Source organism: Schistocerca nitens, chromosome 3, assembly GCF_023898315.1.
Source record: "Schistocerca nitens isolate TAMUIC-IGC-003100 chromosome 3, iqSchNite1.1, whole genome shotgun sequence".
NCBI classification, from domain to species: domain Eukaryota; kingdom Metazoa; phylum Arthropoda; class Insecta; order Orthoptera; family Acrididae; genus Schistocerca; species Schistocerca nitens.
Genome location: NC_064616.1, coordinates 852,751,342 through 852,774,779, shown reverse-complemented (window position 1 = coordinate 852,774,779; position 23,438 = coordinate 852,751,342).

Here is a 23,438-nt window from a genome sequence, read left to right as displayed (position 1 = left end):
ACATTCCTGGGGTCAGATACATCACATGATCACACTGACAGAACCACAGGCACATAGACACAGGCAACAGAGCATGCACAATGTCGGCACTAGTACAGTGTATATCCACCTTTCGCAGCAATGCAGGCTGCTATTCTCCCATGGAGACGGTCGTAGAGATGCTGGATGTAGTCCTGTGGAACGGCTTGCCATGCCATTTCCACCTGGCGCCTCAGTTGGACCAGCGTTCGTGCTGGACGTGCAGACCGCGTGAGACGACGCTTCATCCAGTCCCAAACATGCTCAATGGGGGACAGATCCGGAGATCTTGCTGGCCAGGGTAGTTGACTTACACCTTCTAGAGCACGTTGGGTGGCACGGGATACATGCGGACGTGCATTGTCCTGTTGGAACAGCAAGTTCCCTTGCCGGTCTAGGAATGGTAGAACGATGGGTTCGATGACGGTTTGGATGTACCGTGCACTATTCAGTGTCCCCTCGACGATCACCAGTGGTGTACGGCCAGTGTAGGAGATCTCTCCCCACACCATGATGCCGGGTGTTGGCCCTATGTGCCTCGGTCGTATGCAGTCCTCATTGTGGCGCTCACCTGCACGGCGCCAAACACGCATACGACCATCATTGGCACCAAGGCAGAAGCGACTCTCATCGCTGAAGACGACACGTCTCCATTCGTCCCTCCATTCACGCCTGTCGCGACACCACTGGAGGCGGGCTGCACGATGTTGGGGCGTGAGCGGAAGACGGCCTAACGGTGTGCGGGACCGTAGCCCAGCTTCATGGAGACGGTTGCGAATGGTCCTCGCCGATACCCCAGGAGCAACAGTGTCCCTAATTTGCTGGGAAGTGGCGGTGCGGTCCCCTACGGCACTGCGTAGGATCCTACGGTCTTGGCGTGCATCCGTGCGTCGCTGCGGTCCGGTCCCAGGTCGACGGGCACGTGCACCTTCCGCCGACCACTGGCGACAACATCGATGTACTGTGGAGATCTCACGCCCCACGTGTTGAGCAATTCGGCGGTACGTCCACCCGGCCTCCCGCATGCCCACTATACGCCCTCGCTCAAAGTCCGTCAACTGCACATACGGTTCACGTCCACGCTGTCGCGGCATGCTACCAGTGTTAAAGACTGCCATGGAGCTCCGTATGCCACGGCAAACTGGCTGACACTGACGGCGGCGGTGCACAAATGCTGCGCAGCTAGCGCCATTCGACGGCCAACACCGCGGTTCCTGGTGTGTCCGCTGTGCCGTGCGTGTGATCATTGCTTGTACAGCCCTCTCGCAGTGTCCGAAGCAAGTATGGTGGGTCTGACACACCGGTGTCAATGTGTTCTTTTTTCCATTTCCAGGAGTGTAGATCTTTGGTTTTATGCATCAACGTGATGATACTTCGCACAGCACATTTGATATTTCTACTCTAATTTCGAAAACGCAGAACAAGTGTAGTTCTGACATATGGCAGTACTATCCAGTGAATGATCACGTTAAGGTGCTCCCATTTCTGCTACAGATCCAAAACCACAAGTCCTAGGAAACTGAAAGTTCTATACACATTTTGACGGGTAGTGGTGCTAGTGATATAACAGTGTGTCAGTGTTTCCAAGAAATCTAAGTCTTCCATCAAGTTCTCCCGTGCTTTACGAAACCAATGACTCAAATGGCTCTGAGCACTATGGGACTTAACTTCTGAGATCATCAGTCCCCTAGAACTTAGAACTACTCCAATCTAACTAACCTAAGGACATCACACACAACCATGCCCGAGGCAGGATTCGAACCTGCGACCGAAGCGGTCGCGCGGTTCCAGACTGTAGCGCCTAGAACCGCTCGGCCACTTTGGCCGGCCCAATGACTCAATTCTAACTGTGACTGTAAACGTAGGCTTCCGCGGCCGTTGTCACAGTCAATAATATCCTTCTTGGTTTGAGGTCATCAATACAGCCTCAAATCCAAAAGAATTTTATTGACTCTGTGATGATCATAATCATCACGGTTTGCGCACACAAGGTGAGAGTGCACAACACATACGGTACAAATGCGCTCATGATTATTTAACGCCATCCAACAGCAGTTGGTACCACACGTTAAAATAAAATCTATAGAGCAATACTGCATTGCCGTTCAGGACGCACAATGCTGCACTCATTGAGCCTTTATAAGAGTATGATACAGATTTTCAAAGTACAGCCCTGCAATTTTTCACAAAACACAGCCCATTGTACAGGACTGAGAATGTCCCACATCTTAATTTCTTAATTATATCTGACGAAGCCCAGCTAAGGTCACAGTTTTTTAGATTCACTGAAGAAGCGTGAAAGTCTTGTACACACACACACACACACACACACACACACACACACACAAACGTAGAAGTCCATACTCAATATGAACTATTTCGTTCTACCAGAACCCTTCAGAAGACGAAGTCTATGATGCTGTGAATTTCTATCATGTTATTCACAAGTGATATTCCAACACAGTAAACCGTTGAGCCGGGTACCAGTATCTTATGACGTCGCCCTATACGTACTAAGCTCCATAGTTGTCAGTTTAGAATCCAAGATGACGATCCATGACGTCTTCGATGACATGAAAATCCAAGATGGGTGGCCTGGGGATATGAACACCGTCCAAAATAGTTGTTCCAATTCCCGTAACATTGCAGTCATCTACTTCCACCATTCATACTCAGGATTCAGGCTTGTTACCCATAAAGTCGACTCATCACTTGAGCTCTGTACTCCATAGTGAAAGATTGATCATAACCATGAACTGCAATCAGAGATCTACCACCTACTGGCGGAAGAACTGACACACTCGATTGCAGGTATCAAAACATTCCTCTCTGGCAGTGTTTATTATTCGATGAGTGTGTATGTGTTTGTCACAAGTTTGCTTCATTTCTCCCTCCGTTCAACAGCTTCATGATGTAGACGAAGTGGTGCCTAATACATTCGAGCAACAGCAGCAGTATCAACCAGGCAAGCAGCTGCTGATGTAGTGGAGTGGAAATCATGTCAGCGTGGTGAACTGTTTCCAGACCCAGAGTTTCGACTATATCCATCACTGGCAACACTAAGTCAGCATGCAGACAATCTTCCTGATGCAGTGCCTGATATATCAGAGCAGGACACGGAACTGTTTCCCGACTTCAGCTTTCTACTATATCCGCTGCCCGCACTACACATCGACCGTCAGATGAGTCGTTTCAATGTGCTGTTGTTCAACACTACTTATCAACTAACCGCCAACGGATCATAGCATGCATATGTTGTGTTAACACCTGACATACATTTCAATATTATAGTGGAAATAGAGAATGTCCACAGGGGCACAAAGGTAGTGTTCAGCGATGTTGTGTAGTATGAAATGTGTGGCAACCTGAAATACATTGAGGATTGCATAACAACCAAGATCGATCTGTTGCCTCAAAACGAGAATATCTTCAGCAGCAACCATTTATAGATTATGGACATGTTTGGGGCTGGTAAAATAAAGTTAAAATCTCAAGATCCGACGCAATGTGTATTTTTAAAGTGTCCATCTGTCACAAACCTGAATGGCCTGAGCATTGCAGTATGAATCACCACAGAGAGACTCAGTCTATAGTGCAAGTATGTTAAATCACTCTTCAGTGATATTGTCAACTATCTAAAGGAATTTAAAATTCATGATTAGGATGAGGAGCTAAATGTGTGCACAGGTGTGTGTATTGTGCTATACCTAAGTCTGCTAAAACTGCTGCTACAGACAGAAATTTCACAGAAGTGGAGTTTACAGAAGGCATTCCTAAATCTATCAGTGCTCCAGTTGGCTTGTGTGAAATATGTGCTGAATTTAAAGCATATAAAAAACCGTTATTTCCAATGTATTGCAGAGTGATGAATAGGGCTCATGTAGAAAAAAGAGAGTGACACTAATTCTTTAACGATGGTGATTAATTCTCTCAGTCTACAAAGTACCAAATGTATATTAACAATGTATATGATTTGTATCAAAAATATGCTTAATAATTAACATTAATCCTCTCTTACAAGTTATATGTTTTATTCCATCATAGACATCTACTGTGGGGCTCAGTAGTTCAGATGTTCAAGAGAGTGCCTTAGTTGTTCATACATCTGCATCGTCAGAGAGATGTCATGCTTCAGTTGTTATCATATCAAAGAGACTTAACACATTTATGTTCTTCACAGTCACGTCCTGTTCAGATGACAATACACTTGATACTTTATGACTAGCAACCATTACATATTTCTGAAATTTTACATTAGCTCCATCACTTTCTGTAATTAATACAACTTTGTTCAGAGAATTAATATCTATGAAAAATTTTTCTCGTGAATTTCTCTTCATATATGACTTCTGTGGCATTCATCTAGTACAGGTGACAAAATTTTGGATAGATCTTAGATATGTCTAGGCTTATGCAAGCGACTACGATCATGGGCTGCCTGATCCCATGGACAAATATGTGCAACGTAATGGGCAGAATCTCAAGCGATTAATATGTAAACTTTCTCTCATTCTCCTTCGTTTGTAAACTGCACTTTCTGCTTCTTCTTATGAAACAAAGCAAATTGTTTATTCGTGGCTTACTGCTTCTTATATATACTTAACATTGCAAGACGACAACACCCCATGTGCTTGATGGTTGATCCTATCTATACCCATTTGATGTATGCTCTATTCTATGTGACATAATAGGTCAGAATCACGTGTAACTGGAATCATATATTTCAAACATGTGACCCACATAATGTGTTTGTGGCAGGGAGTGAGGACTGCATTTCGCGAGTGTCACCCTTATGTGCATGTGTATTCTTGTATGTGGAATATCGGAATTGCAGAGTATAGCACTGTATTTGTACGCGATTTCGGACAGGGTGGTAGAGTGCATTAGCCAGACAGTAGAGTATAGCACCGAATCCAAACACGTGTTTGAACTAGGTGATACAATGCATTTGGTGGATGGCAGAGTACAGCACTGCACTCAAACACACTTGTGGATGGTGTCAAACAGTGCATTAGCCAAATAGTATGGTGCGGCCCTGTACCAGGAGTCAGTCGGAGGATTAAACAGCCCAGGATAGAGTGATGCTCATGAGTGACAGTCACCCCTTCCCTGTGACAAACTCCTTGTAGGGTTCACCTATTTGATACAAATAATTCTGGTTATACATGGTTCTGATTCATCATATCACGTAGTGTAGGGCATACATCAGATGAGTATAGTTAGGATTAACTATCAAGAAGTCTTTAAACCTCGAATACATATTCTGCTTTGTCTAATAAGAAAAAGCAGAAAGGGCAGTTTGTAAACGAAGGAGAATGTAAGACAGTTTGCACATTAATTGCTTGGGATTTTGCCTATCATCCTGCACACATTGGTCCATGGGAACAGGCCGCCCATGAACATAGTCGCTTCGATACACATATCGAAGATCTATCCAAAATTTTGTCACCTGTACTGGATGACTGCCACAGAAGTCATATATGAAGAGAATTTTATGAGAAAAATTTTTCGTAGATAGTAATTGTCAAAACAAAGTTGTATTAATTACAGAAAGTGATACAGCTAGTGCTAAACTTCACGAATACACAGTGGTTGGTAGTCCTAAAGCATCAAGTAAATTGTCATCTCAACAGTATGTGACTGTGAAGGACATACATGTGTTAAGTCTCTTTGACATGATAACAACTAAACCATAAGCTCTTCCTGACGTTGCAGTTGTATGAACAACTAAGGCACGCTCTCCAACATCTGAACTGTAAAGTCTCAAGATATATGTCTATGGTGGAATAAAACGTGTTACAACATATAAGATAGGATTATTATTATTTAGCATGTATATTTTTGATACAAATTCTGTACACTGTTAATGTATATTTGGTACTTCGAAGACTGTGGAAATTAATCATCATCATTAAAAAACCAGTGTCATTTTTTTCTACCTCAGCCCTATTCATCACTCTGCAGTATATTCGAAATAACGATTTTTGGTACGCTTTAAATTCAGCATGTATCTCACACAAAGCAACTGGAGCACTGATAGACTTAGGAACGCCTTCTGTAAACTCCATTTCTGTGGAGTTTCTGTTTATAGCAGTAATGTTAGCAGACTTAGGTATAGCACAATACATGCACACATACACATATTTAACCCCTCATCCTCATTATGAATTTTACATTCCTTTAGATACTTGACAGTATCATTGAAGAGTGGTTTAACATACCTGCACTATAGACATAGTTTCTCTATGGTGATCCATACTTCATTGTGCAGACCATGCAGGTTTGTTAAGTTGGACACTTTAAAAATACACATTGCGTCGGATCTTGAGATTTTAACTTCATTGTGTCAGCCCCAAATATGTCGACAATCGATACATTGTTGCTGCTAAAGATATTCTTGTTTTGAGGCAATAGATTGTTCTAGATTGTCATGCAATTCTCAATATATTTCAGCTTGCCATACATTAGATCTTACACCACATCACTGAACTGCACCTCTGGACATTCTCCATTGCCATTATAACATTGAAGGCTATGTCAAGTGCTAACGCAACATTAGCATGTTTTGATCCACTGGCGGTCGGTTGATAAGTAGTGTTGAACAATAGCACGGTGAAACCACTCAGCTGGGGTTCGATGTGTGGCGCAGGCAGTGGATATAGTCGAAAGCTGAAGTCTGGAAACAGTTCTATGTCCTGCTCTGATACGTACATCAGGCGCTGGATCAGGAAACTTGCCTGCCTGCTGACTTAGTGGTGCCAGTTATGGATATAGTGGAAACTCAAGGGCTGGAATAGTTCACCACGCTGAATTGATTTCCATGTCAGCAGATGCATCAGGGAGCCAGGTTGCATGCCTGCTTGATAACTGCTGCTGATTCTCGAATGTATTGGGCACCACATCGTCTACATCATGGAGCTATTGAACTGAGGGAGAAATAAATCAAAACTGTGAAAAACACATACACATTCAAAGAGGAATGCTTTAATTCTTACAATCGAGTATGTCAGATAGCTTCTCCTGCATGGAGGTCGTAGATCTCTGATGACAGTTCATGATTTTGATCAATCTTTCACTATGGAGTACAGACCACAAGTGACCAGTCGACATTATGGATAATAAGCCTAAATGTTGAGGATGTATGGTGTAAGTAGATGACCACAATGCTATGGGAATTGGAACAACTATTTTGCATTGTTTTCATATCCCCAGGTCAGCCATCGTGGATTGTGACGTCATCGAAGACGTCATGGATCGTCATATTGGATTCTAAACTTAGAACCATAGAGGTTAGTACCCATAGGGCGACGCCATAAGGTACCCAAATGGGCTCAATGCTTTACGGTGTTGGAATATCACTTGTGAATAACATGCTAGAAATTCATTGCATAGACGTCTTCTTCTGAAATTTTCTGGTAGATATGAAATATTTCATATGAAGTTTGGACTTGGAGGAATTTATATGAAGCAGGAAACTGATCAGTGGAGACTACGTAACACTCCAATCCATACATGTTACAGCAAAAAAAAATGTAACACAAGGTCTCCAATCTGTGTCATAGTGACAAACAAAATACGTCCCAACTGTAGAAAAATACTTGCCAAAATACAGCTTCCGTCATTATTATCAATACTCTCAGCATCCTAACCACCATACGAGCGTTCCATACTTTACATTGCTGATTGGTGGTCTGTGACATCCACCAGTGCAGTGGAGTCTTATATCAAGTAGGTCCAAGCTGGCCAATATATCCGTGATAGCTATCAACCCTGGACGCAACAGGTGAGTGATGGATAGAAATCAGCTGGAGAAGATGCTCTGTGTGCAGCGCGAAACACAATTTGTGTGAGGAATCACTTAAGACTGTGGTGCTAGCCCAGACATCAGATCACTTCCTCTTCTTAAGAGGAGTGGTTGGCGTTTAAAGTTCCATCTACACTGATTTCAAATTTCCATCACACCAAGGTGTACGGACATTGAAAATCAATGCTAGTCAAAAAATAATGTTGTCATCCATGAAATAAGAATATGAATCACTGTATTACAGCTGTCTGAGAATCCTACATCTAATTGGGTAACTATTGCAATCTCAGTTCGTCATGAGACCTACTGTTTATATCTGCTGAAACTTCTACAACTACTACTATTAGTAGTGCTGAATGAGTTGTTATAGCACATTTTCCTATTAAAGCATCCTTAAAATTCATCAGAAATTATTTAGAAATCTCTTGTAAGCGGTTGGTGTTTATGTCAGTTGTTTTCATATATTTAGATGAAGGACATTTGTAGTCGAATTCAAAGGGCTACTCTGCCATGTCTACAACTATTTGCAACACTTGTAAGTACTAGACTTTCACGTCTCTTCTAATAAGCCAGAAAATGAAATCTTAGAAAGGCGATTGAGTGGACCCCAGTTGGTTTAGGATGGATGCGAACCGCTGGAAAACTAATTTCAATGTTAAATTCCAAGTTTTCTCACACAATATTTGGGAATTAGGTTGTATTCCCTCTAGATGATAAGAGTCCTTCCATCGATGATGCATGTGAAGTACACTAACTCCACATCACCTCTTGGCCATCGCGTTCCCTAGTGAGATATCTTTTAGGTTTTTGCGAGTATAAACGACAACGAACTCTGGAAAGTTTTTGTAGCGCATGTGTGTGTGTGTGTGTGGGGGGGGGGGGGGGGGGCCTGTACAACAAGTTGTGTGCTGAGAAGAATTGCAGGGAATGCTCTACTGGGAAAAGCTATATCAAACTCCTATGTAGGACCAATGATTGGAGTTTTGTGCTTCCTGCAGGGCAACGCAGTACTGCTCTGTTAATTTTACTTTAACATATGGAACTAACGACTGTTGGATGCCCTTGTATCATCATGAGCACGTTGGCATTGTGTGTGTTTTGCACAAACTATTATGATTATGACCATCACAGTTAGAGCTGAGACGTTTTTTGGTTTTGTAAAGTGTAGGAGAAGTGGACGGAAGACTTATCTCTCTTGGAAACATTAAAAAGCTGTCATATCACAAGCACCACTATTCTTCAAAATGTGTGTGGAACTCTTAGTTTCCTAGTTCTTGAGGTTTTAGATCTGTAGCAGAAATGGGAACACCTTAACGTGATAATGCATCATATGTCAAAAGTGCACCTGTTCTGCGAGTTTGAAATTATGGTAGAAATGTAAAATCTACTGTACAAAGTATTATCGAATTGATGCATACAACCAGTGGTCTAATCCACTAGCGCTAGCGGTCGTTCACTTTTGGAAAATGTCTTATGCCCCTTTCTGGAGACAGCATAACAACAACCTGTATTCTATCCGTTCCAACCTACCAAGAGCTTGTCCAATCCATGTAACGCAGTATGGCAACGCTGTATATAATGCCTAAAGAGATATACCAAGACAAAAAATTCAGTGATGTCGGTACAATATTCGTTTTAATAAGACCACACCTGTAGAGCGGCTTTAGATGGAAATTTCATTGACTTCGGTAAGTTAAGCACGCACTGTAAAACACATATTGAGATGGTGTCTGTCGGAAAGCATAAGAACACACTTGAAGAATGAGTTTACACTTATTTAGGTTCGAATTTCATTAACTTCGGTACTATATTCGCTTTTTGAAGCGTAAGATTCAATGTTGTCGGTACAACGTTCGTTTTAAAAGCATAAGACCACAACTGAAGAGAGACTTCAGGTGGAAATTTCACTGATATCCGTATGTTATTAATTGATTTCATCAAGAAATTTACGTGAAAATCAAATGACGTGTTGTGTGCATCGTCTGTCACCATTTAGAAATCCTATGGAGACATGTGGTCTGAAGTATGCACTGTGACCTGACGGAAAGTTCGACAAGCCGTGGTCGACTGTGTTACGGGGTGATGCTGTTGGCTACTGGCCGCATGCACTACACATTGAAGTGTCATTCAAATAACTGTAGTCTATTCACAGAAATGCAACGCTTCCCCTCATACTGCGACAGTGTGTGTGTGTGTGGGGGGGGGGGGGTTCCTGGCTATATATTAGAACTGACAGATGATGACGGACTCTGTCGGTTAGTGCAGTTCAGTTTTTTGTCTTGAAATGTCCTGTATAAGTGAGGTATTGACCAATATTCTCACAGAAAAACATGCTTTCCTACCATACTTATTTGCTGCGTTTTTGATGGCTACGTTTCGATTTGAAAATAAGCATCGCTGCTACTTACTTAGCACATAATATATGACTCTGTGATGGTGGATTATGTTACTGTCAGTAGATAGGCACCTTCATTACCCACACATTTTTTGGTGAATTTTGTAAGCATAGAAGTGCAACATATTCTTTTGGCTTCAAAGCCACCTGACAAGTGTCCATCACCAGGAGAACGAATGTGCATCTCTAGATTTTTTTATTTCCATGCAAAATGTACTTGAGGGCTACAAGTTATTTTCAACTTATATGGATTTTGACTCCCTGTCATTCGGGTTAAAGTACAAGTGTAGTTCCTGCATGTTGCAAGTTTCGCTTGATTTTAGCTCGAGTCATGCAGGCTGTGGTTGTGGAAGGAGAGGGGGGGGTAGGGGAGAGTGGGAGTGGAGAAATCCCATGAGTCATAAGTGACACACTTTAGTGCCCGAATGCCTCTCACATATCTACTTTTGTTTCGTGGTAACCACTAATGGCGGTGCATGTTCTTGACCAGACATGCAAATAACGATGCACATTATCTAAAGTATCCCTGAATACTTATTTACAGGATATCTATGGGGGACGGCATCCAAAATTTGAACAATGAAGTCAGTGTTACAGTTCACAAGAAACTATTCAAAGGCAAAAAAAAAAAACTTCATCCTTTCTGTAATGTTCAAGATGTTTAGTAAAATTATCGCCAGCCACTTGCATTTTAATTCATCGAAATAAGTAATTGGCTTTGGAAGCGGACATAGCACTATGAATTACATGAAAGCCACGAACAACGCTATTGAATAATTTGGTTATTCATGGATTCCGAGAAAGCTTTTGGCCCAGGTTCAAAGTTGTACTAACAGCCCTTAAGAAATACGGTACTGTTTTTTCCCATGTTAACATACTGAAGAATATACAGGGTGTTACAAAAAGGTACGGCCAAACTTTCAGGAAACATTCCTCACACACAAGTGAAGAAAAGATATTATGTGGACATGTGTCCGGAAACGCTTAATTTCCATGTTAGAGCTCATTTTAGTTTCGTCCACCTACGCTCAGTGGAGCACGTTATCATGATTTCATACGGGATACTCTACCTGTGCTGCTAGAACATGTGCCTTTACAAGTACGACACAACATGTGGTTCATGCGCGATGGAGCTCCTGCACATTTCAGTCGAATTGTTCGTACGCTTCTCAACAACAGATTCGGTGAGCGGTGGATTGGTAGAGGCAGACCAATTCCATGGCCTCCACGCTCTCCTGACCTCAACCCTCTCGACTTTCATTTATGTGGGCACTTGAAAGCTCTTGTCTACGCAACGCCGGTACCAAATGTAGAGACTCTTCGTGCTCGTATTGTGGACGGCTGTGATACAATACGCCATTCTCCAGGGCTGCATCAACGCATCAGGGATTCCATGCGACGGAGGGTGGATGCATGTATCCTCCCTAACGGAGGACATTTTGAACATTTCCTGTAACAAAGTGTTTGAAGTCACGCTGGTACGTTCTGTTGCCGTGTGTTTCCATTCCATGATTAATGTGATTTGAAGAGAAGTAATAAAATGAGCTCTAACATGGAAAGTAAGCGTTTCCGGACACATGTCCACATAACATATTTTCTTTCTTTGTGTGTGAGGAATGTTTCCTGAAAGTTTGGCCGTACCTTTTTGTAACACCCTGTATACCTTAATTCTATAGTTTCCATTAGTGAGATATTAATAATTAAAGGAATAGTGACGCAAGGAGATTCCATCTTCCCAGCATACACTGAAGATGTTTTTAAGTTTCTAAACTGTAAAAATGAAGAAGGAATCCTGATAATCAACTGCAATAAGCCTAAAATAATTCATAATCAAGACTTTGTATGGAAAGCTTTAGAAATTAACGATGGAGACATCAAAGCAGTTGATTAGTTTTGTATTTAGGACAGCTGAAGGCACCGACTGCAAGGGATTCGCATTCTGGAGGACGACCGTTCAGATCCCCATCCGGACATTCAGATTCGGGTTTTACCTGATTTCCCTAAATCACTCCGGATCAAATCCAGGATGTTCCCTTTGAAATAGGTACAGCCGATGTCCTTCCCCATCCTTGCGTAATCCGAGCTCGTGCTCTGTCTCTTTTAAACATACTTCAGTTCTGTTAGTAAACTAAATAGAGTCTTCAAAACGAAGCTGTCGACGTGACTGAAATGGAAACTTTAAATTAATGTAAAGTACGAGTTTTCTCTTTTGTCAATGATACATGGACTTTCAAAGCTAGAAAACATTGAAAATTATAGGTTCTCGGTTAGCAATGGTGATATGCGTTTTAATAATTACCAGGCGAGACAGGAATACGTACAAATGGTACGAGTAACAGCTGGGACTGAAGGCGTAGTTATGACTGTGAGTAAAATTAAACTGATTTAGCCAAAACATTTATGCAGCAGTCTTTGTCAAATGGCGGCTGCCGCAGTTTCGGGGTGATAATAATGAATGGTAGTATTCCACGACAATAAGAAAGTATGAACACCGTCATTGCGAGGGGTCGAGAGATAAAGTGTGGCTACTGTTGGTTTTACGGCTTTCTGTGCGAGTAAACTATAGTGCAGGATAAAGAGCTAAGCCTCGACGTTCGGCGTGTCGAATAAATGGAGTGTCTTGACTCTCGAGACGCGAGCTTTTAACAGCTCATCAATCCGTCTCCACTTCCGCACCCCCCAAGAACTACACCCTCCGCTCCGCAAACAGCGTCTCACACCAACGCCCGCTGATTAATTGTCTCATTTACTGCGCCAATTGGAGAAGCTCTCAACACTCTTAAAGCCTCCAGAGGCGCCTTGCAAGACTTAGAGGAAGGAAGTCCCTCTACTGTTGGTCGTTACGACTCGAATATCAAATAAATTCAAACGTCTAACGCTATCGGATTCCGTCAAGCCTCCTGCATCATCTGTCGACGAGTGCAACTGCGCTCCTAGCAATGACGATAGCCTGTATCACTACATGCGTCACGATAGCGCATTAAATTTTGCTGCATTCTCTCAAACATCTCTGTGGTTTATTTTACGTACAATGAAACAGGTAGCAACGGCACTGCTGAACGTAAGAAAATGTGCCGACTACCTTCTCGTGTTTCATTCACAAACGATTTCACATAACCATGTAGGAACGAATTCTGACGATGACACTGATCACATGACAGCGTCTCTGCTTTCAGAGTGTTGTATTATTCAAACAGCAAGAAGAGAACCCATTTCATCAAGGTGGCTTTCTTTCGACCACAAACTATACAGCCTCGTCAATGGGTCAAACGCGCGCTGAAAAAAAAAATCGCAACACAAAAAGATAATTAATGTAGAGTAATGAAATTTCGGGAACATATTTGTCTAGATAACGTATTTCAGTGAATAACGTTACAAGATCAAAAGCTAAGGTAAGCGCGAGATATGCCACTGCAAAAATTAAATGCTGGTAGATTAACAACGGATGTAACCACGAGAATATTGGGTGCAAACGTGCAACTACATCTACATCTACATCCATACACCGCAAGCCACCTGACGGTGTGTGGCGGAGGGTACCTTGAGTACCTCTATCGGTTCTCCCTTCTATTCCAGTCTCGTATTGTTCGTGGAAAGAAGGATTGTCGGTATGCCTCTGTGTGGGCCCTAATCTCTCTGATTTTATCCTCATGGTCTCTTCGCGAGATATACGTAGAAGGGAGCAATATACAGCTTGACTCTTCAGGGAAGGTATGTTCTCGAAACTTCAACAAAAGCCCGTACCGAGCTACTGAGCGTCTCTCCTGCATCATCTCCGTAACGCTTTCGCGATTACTAAATGATCCTGTAACGAAGCGCGCTGCTCTCCGTTGGATCTTCTCTATCTCTTCTATCAACACTATCTGGTACGGGTCCCACACTGCGGAGCAGTATTCAAGCAGTGGGCGAACAAGCGTACTGTAACCTACTTCCTTTGTTTTCGGATTGCATTTCCTTAGGGAATTGTGTTGTACTGCTTCCAGATGTCAGTTTGTGGGCTGGAGTTCCATGCCTGTTGCACTTAGTCAGTCAATACAGGGGCGGTTAATGATGATTGTGGATGACGCTGGAGGGTCGTCCGTTGATGTCCCATATGTGTTCGATTATAGACAGATGTGGTGATCGGGCAGGCCAAGGCAACGTGCCGACACTCTGTAGACCATGTTTTGTTACAACAGCTTTGTGTGGGCGAGCGTTATTCTGATGGAAAACACCACCAGATATGGTGTTCTTGAAGGCAGTACAACAGGTCGAATCACCAGACTTGCATACAAGTTTGCAGTCAGGGTGCGTGGGATAACCACGAGAGTGCTCCTGCTGTCATACAGACCATAACGGCCGGCCGTTGTGGCCGAGCAGTTCTAGGCACTTCCGTCTGGAACCGCGCTGCTGCTACGGTCGCAGGTTCGAATCCTGCCTCTGGCATGGATGTGTGCGCTACCCTTAGATTAGTTAGGTTTAAGTAGTTCTACACTACTGGCCATTAAAATTGCTACACCAAGAAGAAATGCACATGATAAACGAGTATTCATTGGACAAATATATTATACTAGAACTGACATGTGATTACATTTTCACGCAATTTGGGTGCATAGATCGTGAGAAGTCAGTACCCAGAACAACCACCTCTGGCCGTAATAACGGCCTTGATACGCCTGGGCATTGAGTCAAACAGAGCTTGGATGGCGTGTACAGGTACAGCTGCCCATGCAGCTTCAACACGATACCACAGTTCATCAAGAGTAGTGACTGGCGAATTGTGACGAGCTAGTTGCTCGGCCACCATTGACCAGACGTTTTAAATTGGTGAGAGATCTGGCGAATGTGCTGGACAGGGTAGCAGTCGAACTTTTTCTGTATCCAGAAAGGCCCGTACAGGACCTGCAACATGCAGTCGTACATTATTCTGCTGAAATGTAGGGTTTCGCAGGGATAGAATGATGGGTAGAGCCACTGGTCGCAACACATCTGAAATGTAACGTCCACTGTTCAAAGTGCCGTCAATGCGAGCAAGAGGTGACCGAGAAGTATAACCAGTGGCACCCCATACCATCACGCCGGGTGATACGCCAGTATGGCGATGACGAATACACGCTTCCAATGTGCGTTCACCGCGATGTCGCCAAACACGGATGTGACAATCATGATGCTGTAAACAGAACCTGGATTCATCCGAAAAAATGACGTTTTGCCATTCGTGCACCCAGGTTCGTCGTTGAGTACACCATCGCAGCCGCTCCTGCCTGTGATTCAGCGTCAAGGGTAACCGCAGCCATGGTCTCCGAGCTTATAGTCCGTGCTGCTGCAAATTTTGTCGAACTGTTGGTGCAGATAGTTGTTGTCTTGCAAACGTCTCCATCTGTTGACTCAGGGATCGAGACGTGGCTGCACGATCCATTACAGCCATGCGGATAAGATGCCTGTCATCTCGACTGCTGGGGATACGAGGCCGTTGGGATCCAGCACGGCGTTCCGTATTACCCTCCTGAACCCTCCGATTCCATATTCTGCTAACTGACATTGGATCTCGACCAACGCGAGCAGCAGTGTCGCGATACGATAAACAGCAATCGCGATATGCTACAATCCGACCTTTATCAAAGTCGGAAACGTGATGGTACGCATTTCTCCTCCTTACACGAGGCATCACAACAACGTTTCACCAGGCAACGCCGGTCAACTGCTGTTTGTGTATGAGAAATCGGTTGGAAACTTTCCTCATGTCAGCACATTGTAGGTGTCGCCACCGGCGCCAATCTTGTGTGAATGCTCTGAAAAGCTAATCATAGGCATATTACTGCATCTCCTTCCTGTCGGTTAAATTTCGCGTCTGTAGCACGTCATCTTCGTGGTGTAGCAATTTTAATGGCCAGTAGTGTAAGTCTAGAGGACTGATGACTTCAGATGTTAAGCCCGATAGTGCTCAGAGCGATTTGAACCAAGACCATAACGCCAGATGTAGGTCCAGTGTGCCTAGCATGCAGAAAATCAACACAAAGCCAACACTGGCACTGAGGCAGAACCAGCTTCCATCAGACAACACAACAGACCTCCAAACTGCCGTCCAATGAGTTCTCGCTTGACACCACTGAAGTCGCAAATGTCGGTGGTTTGCGGTCAGTGCAATGCACGCTACAGGACGTCTGGATTGGACCTGTCCTTGAAACAACCGATTTGCTGAAGGTCGTTGTGTCAGTGTGGTGCCAACTGCTGTTCAGATCGCTGCTGCAGATGCAGTACGATGCGACAGAACCATATTCCCAGCACGATGGTCTTGCCTCCCGGTAGTGGCACATAGCCATCCGGAGTCCGGTCTTCTTGCGGCCGTAGAGTCTCGTGACCAATCACTGCCAGCTATCATACACAGTCTATCTGCAGTATCACAGAAGGAACTATCAGCTTCTCGTAGGCCTATTACACGACCTTGTTCAGACTCAGTGAGGTGTTGATAATGGCGTCTTTTTCTCCATAATGTCATTCTTCACTAACGTCAACTTCTCACGTCCAGTGTCAAAGGTAACCAAAGCTCACGACGGTTACAGCGTGTATTTAAAGCAAACCTGATTTACATCCTCATAGTGGCGCTACTAGCGCCACTCGTAAACGAATAGTGCGAGATTTTAATAGACATTGTCTTTCAGATGTAGAAACACGCCTATCAATTTTCGTTTATGTTGGGCAAGTCCTGTTTAGTGTTGCGATTCTTTTTCTGTCAGTGTAGATTTAGGCACACTGCGGCAGAACTAAAGGCAACACAAATTTCGAAAATTTATAGTGATTTATTAATAGCATTTTTACACTATGTAAATTAAATGTGAAGGTGATGCGCGGCAGTGTAGTTCAAAGTTCACTCGCACTGATCTCTCTTTGAATTCTAATCTAGTCTCGAATCTAGCGAACAATGACTAGTACAGGGTGATTCAAAAAGAATACCACAACTTTAAAAATGTGTATTTAATGAAAGAAACATAATATAACCTTCTGTTATACATCATTACAAAGAGTATTTAAAAAGGTTTTTTTTTCACTCAAAAACAAGTTCAGAGATGTTCAATATGGCCCCCTCCAGACACTCGAGCAATATCAACCCGATACTCCAACTCGTTCCACACTCTCTGTAGCATATCAGGCGTAACAGTTTGGATAGCTGCTGTTATTTCTCGTTTCAAATCATCAATGGTGGCTGAGAGAGGTGGCCGAAACACCATATCCTTAACATACCCCCATAAGAAAAAATCGCAGGGGGTAAGATCAGGGCTTCTTGGAGGCCAGTGATGAAGTGCTCTGTCACGGGCTGCCTGGCGGCCGATCCATCGCCTCGGGTAGTTGAAGTTCAGGTAGTTACGGACAGATAAGTGCCAATGTGGTGGCGCTCCATCCTGCTGAAATATGAATTGTTGTGCTTCTTGTTCGAGCTGAGGGAACAGCCAATTCTCTAACATCTCCAGATACTGCAGTCCAGTTACAGTAGCACCTTCGAAGAAAAAGGGACCAAAAACTTTATTGGCTGAAATGGCACAGAAAACGTTCACCTTAGGCGAGTCACGTTCATACTGAGTTGTTTCCCGCGGATTCTCAGTGCCCCATATACAGACATTGTGACGGTTGACTTTCCCGTTAGTGTGGAAAGTTGCTTCATCACTAAACACAATCTTTGAAACGAAAGATTCGTCTGTTTCCATTTGAGCAAGGATAAAATCACAGAAATCGATTCTTTTAATCTTATCAGCTTCAGACAGTGCTTGAACCAATTTCAGACGATAAGGTTTCATAACTAACCTATTTCGCAGGACTCTCCATACAGTTGATTGTGGAATTTGCAGCTCTCTGCTAGCTTTCTGTTGAGCGGTCGCCATCTTAGCATCAACTGACGCTGACGCCTAGTCAACAGCGCCTCAAGCGAACAAATGTACAACTAAATGAAACTTTATAGCTCCCTTAATTCGCCGACAGATAGTGCTTAGCTCTGCCTTTTGTCATTGCAGAGTTTTAAATTCCTAAAGTTGTGGTATTCTTTTTGAATCACCCTGTATAACTTGTAGAACATTCAGATGGGCTCTTTTGCGCGGTGGCTATTAATGCATCCTGAGTCACAGTGTTGATACAGTCGAACGGAGTGTCTGAGTCGAGCCGTGCGCTTGCTCATATCCAGATGGATGATCACCTGGGAACATTTTTGAGTGACTATAGCTCGCTCTCCCTTGAACGAGTTCTTCTAAGCTCCTGTTATTGGGTAGTCTCTGCTCTTCGGTGCTTCTATTGCCACCGCTTTGTTGGTTCTCGTTGTCCTCGCTGGTGATTGTCCTGACGGTTTGGGTGCGACGTTAAGCGGTAGATAACATAATCTATGTTGTGTGCACCCTCTATGGCGTCTAGCCGTAACCATGTTGTTCTTCTCTGGACGCTGGCCTTGCCGTGTGGCTGTATCTCGTATCTTTTAGAGGTTGCAGCACCATCCACCAATGAGAGTACCTGTTGTACAGGTGCTCACAGACATGAATGTCAGAGTGGAATACAGTACGAATCTTTCATTCTTCTTCGGAGTTGGTGCTGTTTTGAAACTCCCGGACAGATTACAAATTTATTCCCTACCGGGACTCGAATACGGAACGCTGCGTTTTGCGCGCAACGCTGTTGTCAAATTAGCCGTCCAGGATCGACGCACAACTCTCCCTCACAGCCATGCTTGCATCAATGAATCTGTCCTACTTTCCAAGTTTCACAGAAGCTCTCCAGCATAGCTTGCCGCAATCACATTCTGTAGCAGACCACAGGAAGTGTCGACTCCAATAACCGTATCAAAGCATCTAGAAGGAACGCCAGCTAACGTGCACTATTCAGACTAAGTGGCAGGTCCTATTAGTGTATCTTGTTGAATTCCAACTCACAAGTTCATAAAGAATCGTTTCTGGTGATATGAAGCAAGTGCGACGTACGGATTTTCATCACTCCAAACATAGCTATTGCGGCACATAGTTCTTTATTGCGAAACTGGAGCAGTTTATATGGTGTATCGGGGTGTTTGCCGTGCTTAGGGAGTGATCCTCTTACTGTGTTTAAGAAAACGTTAAATGCGGAAGGATACGACACATTTTATTGCATTGTGTACTGTGTACAGTGGAGGAACAGTTGGGAGACGATGATCACTTTTATCAGCATGATAATCTACCATGCCATGAAGCAGACCACAGGAAGTGTCGACTCGAATAACCGTATCAAAGCATCTAGAAGGAACGCCAGCTAACGTGCACCATTCAGACTAGTTGACATTCTGTCGCGCTGACCACTCAGCTACCAGGGGCGGACAACCCTATATGAAAGAAACGCAAATTAGTTACAAACTAGGGCGTGCATACACTTTATTCAACATGTAAACATCACTACAGATATTCGGATTCAGGTTATGAGATGTTCGATATGCTTACCATCATTGGCGATGATGTGGCGCAGACGAATAACGGAATTCCGCATGGCCCGCTAAAGTTTCGGAATACCTCCTGAATGGCTGTTTTCAGCTCAGAAATGGTTTGGGGTTATTAGTGTACACCTTGTGTTTAATATAGATCCACAAAAAGGATTCGGATGTGTTCAGATCCGGAGAATATGGTGGCGAATCGAGGCCGATGCCAGTGGCCTCTGGGCAGCCGAAAGCCAGAATGCGGTCCCCAGAGTGCTCCTCCTGGACATCAAACACTCTCCTGCATCGATGGGGTCGAGCTCCGTCTTGCATGAACGACATCTTGTCGAAATCAGCGTCACTTTGGATAGTGGGGATGAAATCATCTTCCAAAACCTTCAGGTACTATTCGGTATTCACTGTGCCACCAAGGAAGATCGCACCGATTATTCCGTGACTGGACATTGCACACTGCACAGTCACCCGTTGAGGGTGAAGAGGCTTCTCGATCGCGAAATGCGGATTCTCAGTCCCCCAAATGCGCCAATTTTGCTTATTGACGACCCATTCAAATGTCGTGTGACTAGGGCCTTCCGTCGGAGAGACCGTTCGCCGGGTGCAAGTCTTTCGATTTGACGCCACTTGCACGTCGATGGGGATGAAATGATGATGATTAGGACAACACAACACCCAGTCCCCGAGCGGAGAAAATCTCCGACCTAGCCGGGAATCGAACCCGGGCCCTTACAGTCGACATTCTGTCGCGCTGACCACTCAGCTACCAGGGGCGGACAACCCACCCAAATGAAAGTGAGCTTCGTCGCTAAACCAAATTCTCATCATGCCCCGCGGCCAACCGTGCAGTTTGAACGTCCTAATGCCAACCGTTCAGAAGTTATGACGATTTTATTTCATATAGTTTAATAATTGTCAACCTGTATGAACATGTTCCTTACACAAATCTCGTAGCCTCAGATTTTCTTGCCTTTCTAGACAATCTGATGGAATGTATCTGGGCACCCATAAGTAGACAATCTGCCGTGACTCCATCTTTGGTCTATATGACGGCCTAACTCTGCCGGAAACACTTTCAGTGATGTGCTCGACTGTCTGTGAGGGAATTGTAGCTCATTCTTCGTCAAGATCCGAAACCAGAGAAGGCTGTGATGTTGGACGCTGGGTCTTCAGCGAAGCCGATTTTCTGACTCATCCCAAAGATTTTCCATTGAGATCAGGTCGTACCTCTGGGCAGGACACTCCATTTCGACAAACGTTTGCCTCACACATGCTGCTTCATGGCATGGTAGATTATCATGCTGATAAAAGTGATCATCGTCTCCCAACTGTTCCTCCACTGTACACAGTACACAATGCAATAAAATGTGTCGTATCCTTCCGCATTTAACGTTTTCTTAAACACAGTAAGAGGATCACTCTCTAAGCACCACAAACACCCCGATACAGTAACACCATTTCCTCCGCACTTCACTGTTGACTCTACGCATAATGCCAGGTAACGTTCTCGAGGCATTGCTCGAAATTACTCGTTTCTAGTCATCCCCTGTCCGATGGCATTGCTCTCTGCAAAACTTCAAGCGTCGCTTAACGCTGAATACATAAACGTGCAGCTTCTGAGGAGCTGCTCGACTGTTTTTTTATAAGCACTCTCCGCAGTGCTCGAAGGTCCCTGTCCGCCATTACAGGAGGTCTGTCTGGTCTTGGTTTAATTGCGGTTCTTCTTTCGCGTTTCCGTTTCACGATCACGTCACCAGCAGTCGGCTTGGGCAGATTTATAGTGGTTGAAATGTCCCCGATGTATTTGTTACTCAGGTGATATACAATGAATAACCAACGTTCGTAGTCACTATGCTTCTTGACCCATCGATTCTTCTGTTACTGCTACTTTACTGAGAACACAATATTCCACCCCTTCTTTTACGTTGATGGGTCCGCTTCCGTGACATCTAGTGATGAGTTCCGCATTACATAGGAATGTCCAAATATTTCTGATCAGATAGTGTAGAATGTCGACCCTAAAGGTTACGGACGCACTGAATTTACGAATGTTCTTCTGCCATTCTCTTTTAATTAATTTTTCACTCTTTTTTAAATCTTACATTGTATTTCATAAAACACAGCCAAGAAGTATACATTAACTTAAGATATGCCACCAACTGACGACAACCCATAGCAACAGTGAGAACGTCTAGTCGGTTGTCAGCATGCTTCTATGGAGAGACGAGGGTTCTGTGGAACGCAGCGGACGAGACTGTAAGGCCGTATTTACTCGGATGTAAACTGCGGCGGTGATTGGCCATGCGTGCGCTCAGCTTAGCTGCCGCAGAGCACATAACTCAGCAGAATCAGTGGCCGTATTAAGGTCCTCGCTGCGACGCCGCAGGAGACATTAATTCTTGTTTATTACTACTTACTGGGTATTTACGGACAAGGGATTGCTAATCTGCTTGCGAATTTTATTAATGGCTCATACCAAGTTCTTTTTTTTTCCTCTCTAAGAGAAGGTCGCTAAGCGTTGCGCCGAAAGCTTTCGTGACTTGTATCTTTGCGAAATGAAGCTACGTCAGGTCCGTGGCCGGGGATATCTGTCTGTGGAAACAAGGGGCGTGCACGTCACGTTATCGGTCCTCTGGTTCCTAATGTCTTGCGTTCAAAGTGAAGGATAAATCAAAAGGGACTACAAGATGGTGACATTTTTCTTCGTTTGCATAAACATGGCATTATACGGACAGGTGAGCATCCTGCGAAGGCAGCCAGATCAAGGTTTAACGTCCCGTCAAGACGAGATCATTACAGATGAAGACAAGCTCGGATAGGGGAAGAATGGGAAAAATCGTACATATTCTTATCAAAAGAACTATCCCAGAATTCGCCTTAATCGATGTAAAGGCATCACGTTAAACCTAAATCGAGATAACTCTATGGGGATTAGAGCTCCATTCCTCCCAAACGTCAGTCCAGTGCTCGAAAGGAATACATGGGTAGCCCAAGAAATATTAATACTGCACCATTTTGTATTTTACCCACAAAGCTGTGATCCTTTATGTGGCTTCCCCTATGTTCTAGTTGTTACAGAAGATGAGTAAATGTATAATTATTCATTACACATATATCGTCATTCCTTCGTATTGGTCAGAGGAATGGAATATTCATAAGTTGTTACTCAACGCTTTACGCTGCACTGCACAAACTGGAAGTCCCCTACAACAGCGCTACTATAGCTGTTTCACAAGGTTTCGCGTTATTTAATTTAAAGTTTTCATTTTATAAAAAATTTGTAGTAATAGCATTGCAGAATATCTTATGTTCGTTATTTTAAATGTGCCAGCTCTAAACCTATTCCTTCCTACCCCTTTCTAATCTCTTTAGTTCTAATTTTTATTAATTATCATATGTACAATTACAGCTTACATTTATTACGCAGTTACACCTATTTCTCTAAGACTTATCTACAAATTCTAAGAAAAAAATGTGACTTGTAATATAAGTAAAAGGGAACAAGCTATGTAAGGTAGCAAATTTACCAATGTAGCATTAGCAATAATATTGTAATATGTATATTGTAATATGATTGTATTTTGGATGGCGCTTTTGTTAAATTGATGTTTTGGGGTTAAGGAGCTAATTAGATAAGGCGATCTGTGTTGGTTGCCATACACTAATGATGCAGCTGATGCATGGCGTTCCAAGATAGTGCTTCTCAAATTGTTTGAATTTCCTGTATGACGCTTATGCATTTGGCAGAAATGGCAATGCATGGGCGCCGCCTGTTCTTCATAAGTGAGAGTTACATGTCTCAACTGGTA